The following is an 8793-nucleotide window of genomic DNA, read 5'->3' as shown; positions in this document are numbered from 1 at the left end:
TGCCGGCGGGGCGGTGCGTGAGCGCGGCAGGGGCTGACCCGGCGCTGCTCCGCCGCTGTCCCGCCGCAGTCGGACCGCGGGAGCGGATATAGCGATGCGCGCTGCCCGGCGCCCGTGTGCCTCGGGAGACACGCGCGGAGCTCAGGCTGGCACGCAGCAGTGAGCAGCTCAGGTATGTACACACAGGCACTTCCATAGCGTATGACGATGCGTGAAGCAGGAATAGTAATGTTTTACTGCCGTTCACAGTTCTCGGTTTGATTTGTTCTAATGCTTCAGCCCTGTGTTTCTGTATGAAGCGTGTGGTAGCAGATCTGTATTCTTCCCATCTCTTCAGCATCCAGCCTTGTGGGGGATGTTGTGGTGGCTCAGCACAGGGCTGACCTCAGGAGAGAGGTGCTGTTGCTGTTGCTGACAAAGCGAGGATTGCGTTTGGTGACTGGGGAGAGGGGCCTCCACCAGGGCTGTCCTCACCTGGCAGGTACGATCAGCACACTACAGAGCTACTCGGAGCGGGCTGACACCACAGGCTCAGTGGGTGGCACCAGTGATTGCTGTGTGCTCCTACCTTGAGTTCAGGGCCGCTGCAGTTTTAGCCTTGGAAGCTGGACGGTTCTCTCTCATTTGTCACAAAAACATGTGCCGGCCGTGGGCTCGAGTAACTGCTGCGTCATTTACAAACAAGGTGTATGTTTCCCAGCTGCCATCCGCCAGCTTTGGAGCTGAGTGAATCCTCCTGATTCATGTCCAGCAATTCTTCACGTTATGCGTTCTCCTTTCTTACATCAGTGTAACGTGTAATTAGGCAGTTGTCTGAAGCAGACTATTAAAAGTATTGCCATAGAATGGTCTTCCACTCAGATGAGTAACTTGCTTGTAGACAGCCTCACAAACGCAATTGCTACTTAATCATCACTGACATTTGGAAACAGCAAGGCATTAATAGTTCTGTTGAGGATGCATGAATCTCAAAAATTATTTTATGCTTTCCACTTAATTAGCTTCATAAAACTAATAATTAGGAACAATAGAGGTACATGACCTTAAAGTACAGAAGAAAGGAAGATAGCATGATGGTATTGTGTTTTTCTTCTATTTACCACTCTATGAAGTAAAACATGCTGCAGTCCTATTTGTGTGTGAATATTCCCTATGGAATATTCTTACTGGTACATCTGCTGCATGTCTCCAAGAAACTCTTTTCCTGCAACTAAAGTACAACTTAAATTTGTGCTTTCTTAACTGCCATTTTGATTGCTTTATTTCTTCTTTGAATGATAAGTCCTCGAAGTAGGCATAAAAAGTATAATGAATATAAAATTAACTTTAAAAAGTAGGAAAGCGAAGTACTTGTATTGTTCAGATAGTATTTTGCTTTTGGTGCTTTCCTAGGTAAATAGTTTTTAAATCCCTTGTCCATTTGATGAGGGTTGTTCAGGTTGTTCAGTCTGCAGTTTTTACTCCGAAGTAACTTCCAGGCAGGGTAAGCAGGTGAAGTGATTCTGGACACAGTCTCCATCCAGCATTCCTAGAGTTGAAGGATATTACATTACAACAAAAAAATCTCAGGCTAGAGGGTTTGTTCAGAAGGTTCCTGCCAGCCCCAGGGGACGTGCACCACATCTGCTTCTTGAACTCGTTTTCTTAAATATGGCATTTTGCTGCATTTTGACTTAGAATGCAGCTCCACAAACATCTCTGGCAGCACAAACTGTGGGGTAAACTACCAAAAAGGTTTGAGGTTGGGTGAGGAAAAGGGCAGGAACCTGCCAGCCAGGCTTTGCCACTGGATAGATTGCCCTGTGGAACAGTTTATCGCATTAAAGCTCAGACGTGTTACGTACCGAAGTATTCTCAGTCTCTACAGCATAACTTAGTATGTGAAGTGATTTGGAAGACACAAATTCATGTAAGTGAGCCATTACTACAGAAAACTATTTTTCTTTTTTAAACGTGTTTCCAGTGTTATTAAGAAACATAAGGAGAAGTGATGCTGTGTTCTCTGATTCGAGAAAAAACTTGTGGCTGCGTTCCTAATTATTCTTTTCTCATGCTAGAACTGTGGAGCTGTATCTGGAAGACTTTAGAACAATACCGGCATCATGAATGTTGTGACAAATTCTGCTGCTGGGAACAGAAGGGACTGTTAACTTTGTGAACTATAGAGCTGTGCACCAGCTGGGGACAATGTGGAGCAGGCAGCTGGTCGGTGTCCAAGTGAGAGGTGACCTCATGTGATGGCAGCATGAGGGTTTATCAGAGTCAGTCTGGCAAAATGCATCCCTCTTAGCTGCAGTTACTTCCAATTACTTTGGTTGGACTAAGTTTACTTTGGCTTTTTTTGTGAGTCAGAAACTTAAAAAATCATTGCAATTATAATAACCCAATCTTAGAAGCCCTGATTAGTATTTGGGATCAATAACATCTGTAATATTTATGGTCACATTACAGTTAGTGCTGTGCTTCCTGGCATAACAACATTTCTCATATATATTTAAGATGGTTCTCATTTGTTTAAACACAAAGACAAAACATTTGCAAGCACTTGAACAGTGCTTGACCCCATGGCTGAAAGGCTGGAACAAAATCTCTCAAATATAGAGATTAATCTCTGTTAAAACTGTCTAATTTCTCCCATTCACATTTGCCATTCTTTCCATTTTAATTTCCGATAGTATGCTCTTTTGCCTAACGCTGCCATAGGTGACAGACAGTAAAGTGGTTGTTAGCTTACAGCTGCTAGATAAGGAAGGTCTCCTTCCCTCCAGCTGCCTGCAGATTTTGCATTTCTTTGGACATATCCAGATTTCCCTTTGTGGTTGTGACAAGTCTCTGTATGTGCTCTGTGGGAATGGGTGGGAGGGAAGAGGCTGCTTATGGAAGTCTCTCTGGGCCTAAGTAACACCTATGAATTTGCAATCAAAGCACCAGCTTGTAGGGGAAAAGTTTTTGTGTGATGGACACGAGGTACGCTGATACCAGATGTCCTGTCAGCCCCATCTGACAGCACACCAACAAGCTGGTCCCATTGCTCCAGTGACCCCACATTTGGTAGCAATGTGGATGTATTCTAAGTGTGGTTTTAGGAGGCACGGACTTTTATAGTATACAGCACCAAAATTGCATACTTCAGCTTGGCCTGATTACTGGGTAGTATGCTGAGGGAGTGGTCCTGCAACATAATGTAAACTCATGCTCTTTGATCTATTCAGAGTGTTGGGAGAAAGAGGCTATTGTTTCATAGCTCTGTACTGAGCAACCTGGAGGTCACCAGGTGCCTCTGGCTGCTCAGTGTGGAGAAATAATCCCCCACCTCCTGCCCCTTTCTTTGTGTATATTCATATTCCTAAAAATAAGTTTGGAGTCTAATACCACCTTCCTGGAAATGTATCTTCAAGTCTTCTTATAAATTAAAATGGAATTGCAGCATACTCAGTGGTGAGGTTGTAGGATTCTCTGCATGTTTCCTGCTTCACTAAGACTGGTGAGTTCCCATGGATATGTGAGCAGAATGTGGGGGCACACATTTGCTTTGTTTTCTTTGGATCCCTGCTGCCAGGAGAAAATTGACCATTGCTAATGCTGCTGGTGGAGGGAGACAGCCTTATCCGTGACCTCATCCATCAGCTTGCATCAGCATATTATCAGCATATTCCTCCTCCTTTCAGGCTGGAAATTGGTACTTAGGTGACTCTACTGGCATCTTAGTTTTGTCTGTAGGTTCCAGTACTCTGCCCTCAGCATGTTCAGGCTTTTGAAAAATGCCTCTCACCCTTTTATGTTGTCTCTATCTCCTGCTTATGAAGATATGTAGTGTGATGCCCTCCACAATAAAGACCATTTCCTGAGATGAAAGAGAAAAGGTTTCTGAGCTGTTTAGATTTCTGAAGATCTGCTGTTGAATTAGTAAAATAACGAAGCTGGGAAAAAAAAATGGTCATATGAAGAGGGAAGAGATGATATGCTCTGGTTTTGTTCTGTGTGTATGGGAAATTGGTAATCACAGCCTGAACCTCTGATTAATCAGCTGAGGCAAGTGTTGGGTCAGCTGTGGGAGCACAGGTGAGAGTAATTTAGCTGTGCTCTTGGAAGGGGTGGAGCTTGACTCCACCTCCTCTAGACCTAATTTAAGGGCTGACCACCACCAAGGCAGCATCTCTTGGAGATTGCTCCTTGGTGGAGATTGCCTCAGCAGTTCCTAGTGAAGGCATCCATATTGGTGAGTTTTTCCTCATAAATTACCTTTTGAATATCTGTTACCATCTTTGTTACCATCTTTGTATCATTCCACCTTACATCTGTGCTGTATTTGCTTCTTGTTTCTCTCCCTCCCCTTTTCTTTGTGTCTTTACAGTTATATTTAAAAATATCATTTATTGACTGTTGTTTTGGGAATGCTGCCAGGTACGGCTGGAGTTCCAGATCCTATTAAAGGCAATTTAGTGTAATGGCACCATGAACTCTCCATGGAAATTGAGTTCTTTGTAGGTTTACAAAGACTGGTCAGGTTACCTCAGTATTTTAGTTTGTGCAAGTCTGTGTATTGATGTTGTAAGGCAATATATTAAAAATCTGGAATCTGCCATTCCTTCTACTGCTTTTTTTTCCTGTTTTGTTATAAACATATAAGATGCGAAATCAAACAAACTATTAATAAAAAGCTCTCACAGTTTATGAACCAAATAACTTGCCTTCTGCACTGCATTTTAAGTCTTCAATTATGTGATCAATACACCATTTAGAAACAGGTTATCTTCGTTCTTCTTTTTTCCCCCATCAACCTCGGATGATGCATAATGCTGTTCTCTCTACAAATAAATGAACTGGGAAATTGTACACCATTTGCATCAACTGTGTGAATTTAATGCATGTGCCATAAGGGTGGGCTGGTTCCTGTTGTTGTGTATTAAATGATGATAACAAGACAATTGCTTAGAGCTAAGAAATTATGTTAAGTATTTTGCAGACATACTTAATGTATGACTGAAAGGAATAAGAACTTATACTTGTGGAAGCACTTGAGATGTCACGGTAGCTCCTGATTTACTAATGCTGGATTAAAGACAAGTAAAAAGAAAATAGAATTTCAAAGTAAAGTTCTGGCATGTGATTTCATATTACTTTCAAAACGCTTTGAAGACAAATGATGTTTTCTTTTCTTCTGGACCTTTGTGTCTGAGGACTGGGTATAATTGGAGACCCCAGCAGTTTTTACACAGGAATTAGCCACGCTAAGAGTGTGTCCATGCACTGAAATATTTTTGTTTGTTTTGCATCTAATTGAGAACTCATCAGGTAAACTGCAATCCCCTTTCAAATGTGCTGTATGTGGGAGGAAGAACTGTTTGTTCAAAATGACATGGAGAAGTTACTGGCTCTGGAATTTCCTGTGTGTTTCAAGATCAGCACCAGGAGAAGCTGTGATTCTTACAGCTTCCACAGCACTGATGGGGAATGTGTTCTGTTCCAGAGTATTTCTTATTGTTGCAGGATGCAGGAATTGTTGGGACAGGTGCTGTACAAAAGTAAGATGTCCCTGTTTTAAAGAGATGTAATTTCTGTTAATTTAAAGAAAGACTGATTATGCAAAGAGCAGTGTATTGCCTGGCTTCTTGTATTTTCTTTAGGATAACTTGACAAATAAGTGTGTGTTTAGTGCACAGATAGCACATCTGATCCTGATGAATGTAGGCAGAGTTCTGAATATGCTGCACATGGTGAGTCTGGTGCATGCAGTGGGTCCAGTGCTCACTGTGTGTGCATGGGGTGCACTGTGACCTTGTCCTTGACCTGTGTGTAGTACAATGCACGTGTGGGCCTTGAGGCTGGAACATCATGTTCATTGTACATGTGGCCTGCTGCCCAAGATAGCTTGGATGTGAAGGCTCTTACTGTCAGTGGAATGCTCTTTTTTTTCTGCTGGGCATAGTTTCCACATAGAGAAAGAAGACATTGCCAGAGGAACTCCAGATGTGTAACACCTGTGACTCCATGAATCAAGTGAACAAGTGCTGAAATGTAGCTTCTTTATGAAGATCCAGTAGTATTATTGTAGCAAAGTATGTATATACACAGTATAACAAGAATAAATGTACAACGGTGGACAAAAGCAGTGGTGTTGTAATTAATATTAAATATTCAGAGAAATGGCACTGTATCCAATTACACGGTGTATTTGTTGCAATTCACAGAGAGACTTTTCAAACTCATTTACAGTGTTTATATGATATGTTTTCATGTTGAAACTTCCACCTTAGCTTTACTTATGCATATTACATAGCCAATCAGATTGTTTTTCCAGTTTTCTTAACTTATTGTTTATTATCTTTGTGCTTTATATTCAATTTCTTTCCTAATATTTGTAGATGTTTGAGTACATCAGAGTGAGTGCTGCTTGTCTGTTAAAGTGTTTATGGTGTTTGAATAGTTTCAGTGGAAATGGAAGCCCAAAAGCTTTGCCCACTGGGTCTGAAAGGAAAGCTTTAGTTCTGCGTTTCAGAGTAAAATGATGTAAATTCAGTGTTTCTTCTCTTTTTCTATCTTTTTTACCAGGACTTCCATTTAGATAAAGAGATTTGCAAGTTACAGGACAGAGCACGAGCTCCTTCATGTGACCAAAACTGCACAGGGACTCATTTGAAATAATGTGCAGATCAAGTCTGTAGACAGAAGGAAAATCTCTAAACCTGCTGGTAGCAATGGGAGCTATGAATTAACTTCTAGGTAAGAAGCTAATAATTGGTAAGAGCGCCAATACACATTTTTTAAAAATAAATTACAGCATTAATTCCACAAGCAGCATTTTTACAAAAAGATATTATCAGCAAAAATAAAGAGCAGTACATTCTAGGGCTTTGAAACAGGTACATTTAGGACATAGAGTATACTTCCTTCAGAAGCCATGTATTATCCCCATTAATGTTTACCCCCAAAAAAGAAATTTTGAAGGTTTTAATATGTAAAATAAATATCACGTTGTTTACTGAAAAATTTACAGTTACTGAAAATATTATTCAATATTGTATTAGCAAACCATGTAGAAAATGATGTATTTTTAAAAATTTATTCAGGATTTTTAGCATGGACTTCGGTTGCATTTAGATGTAAGTAATGTGTGTGCAGGAGGTTTTGTTATTTCTTTGTGCTGCTGAGTAATTTTCCTTCATTTCCTGAAGATTCACAGATCAACAAAAGGTGGAAAACTCAGGGAAAATGGTAGATGTGCTTTTGTAAGATCTTAAAAATTGACCAGAACACTCAGGAACAGCTGTATTGTCTGAAGAAACTACATAAAGTTTTCAGATTGAAAATGTTTTAATGTCAGATACATTATAAACCAATTTTTTTTACCACGGTACGTTCTGAAAGAGCCCTAGTTGGATGTGGGGTAGCTGCTATGGCATGCGCCAAAGCTGAGGCTGATCTACATGAGGCTTAGAAGCTGTCTTTAGCATGCAGGTGAGCAGTACTCCCAAGTGTGCTTTTCCCCTCATTACCTGATGTGCTGCTTCTGAACATCTGATGCTGTTATGTACAGCAGAATACCTAGGGTGAACACGTGGTTTTATTCTCTACCTAAATTATGTTAATTTTAATTAACAGTCTGCATATTAAAAAGGTATTTCTTTCTGACCCTTTGCATGTTGAATAGCTGAGAAATAATTTGCTTGGTTGTAGTGTTGCTTGGCTGTAATTTCATGCTTTTCAGTCGTATGCCATTACAAAGTACATCTCCCATTTTGTGCTGTTCTGACATCACCAAATTCCAGTCGCTACCCCATTCCACAGTGCTCTTGTTGCTAAGAGCTATCACAATGCAGAGGGAAATATATGCATGCAAAGAAAATAGCCTTGAATTATCTCAGGCTTCCTCCTGCTGCTTTCAGTGTGCTTCATCTCATGCATTAGGGAACCAAGAAGTTGCATTAATTTCAGAGCTCTCTAGTTTAAGCCTTTGGGAATTGAATGCTTTCTGGACCCTTAGTTTGCTGATCCTAAGGATGCATCCAGGTGCAGCCTTGTTTATTAAAAGGCAAAGGGCATAAGTGGTAAAGCTGCAGTGCTGCCTTTATTACTTCATTGCTCAGATGTGTCTTTTGGGCACATCAGAAGAAAGAGAATGCATGGAGGAGTGTGAGGCCAATAGTGGTGGAAGAAAATACTGTGACAGAAAAGGGGTGAGAAAATAGAGGATAAAGCAGGAAAGACAAAAAGAGAAAAAGAGAGTCGGTGTTCTTGAGAGTTCTGTGAATTGTGTTTTAGCACCTATTGTAATGCAGTTTGATGGTTTTTCTTAATGCTGAGATGGTGTGTCAATGTAGCGGGTTGTACTGCAGGATGATAAACTCGCCATGTGCTATTTTACAGGTCCTCAGTAACTTCTGGATGGTTATACTTGGGACAGTAGTGCCAACAGAGAGGGTAATGCTACAGGTGAGGTGTAACTAGATGAAGGAGGCAGCGTGTGATGAAAGATAAATGGAGAAGACAGAAAAACTGGAAGAAAAACTGAAGAAGGGAGGCTGAGATACAGGAAGAGGTTAGCGACCAGACAGCTTTCCAGAACAAGCCTTTGTTTGAGCACTGAGAGTAAGTACTGCTGTCAGAAGTGCTGTTTCAAATGGAGAAGTGACAGGAGCTAGGAGAGCTGAATTAACTGGTCTGAGATGGAAAAGGGAGAGTATGTTTAGAGGAAGTAAACTAATGCAGGAGAAAGCTAAGATATTGTTTAATAAATTGTTACTCCAATATGTGACAAGAAATGATGTAGTGACCCATGTTGGAAAGGTAAGA

At 41.0% G+C, this 8793-nt stretch overlaps 1 protein-coding gene across 7 annotated transcripts in view; it reads left to right on the top strand.

The window, feature by feature from the left end:
• The first annotated feature begins 33 nt into the window (after positions 1–33).
• Positions 34–8793, top strand: part of TLCD4 (TLC domain containing 4) — a 38834-nt gene continuing 30074 nt past the window's right edge. For 2 of the 7 annotated variants that reach the window (XM_015870216.3, XM_085511283.1), the window contains exons 1-3: positions 34–172; positions 6553–6723; positions 8368–8589. The gene's annotated coding sequence lies outside the window, so the exon portion shown is untranslated. Of the gene's footprint in view, positions 173–6552; positions 6724–7368; positions 7459–8367; positions 8590–8793 lie in introns of all 7 variants that reach the window. The other 5 variants (XM_015870220.3, XM_085511284.1, XM_015870217.3 and 2 more) reach the window with 4 other exon arrangements.

Source organism: Coturnix japonica, chromosome 11 (assembly GCF_054131305.1).
Source record: "Coturnix japonica strain WE chromosome 11, WE-NBRP24, whole genome shotgun sequence".
Lineage (NCBI taxonomy): Eukaryota > Metazoa > Chordata > Aves > Galliformes > Phasianidae > Coturnix > Coturnix japonica.
This window is presented reverse-complemented; position numbering and strand designations above follow the sequence as displayed.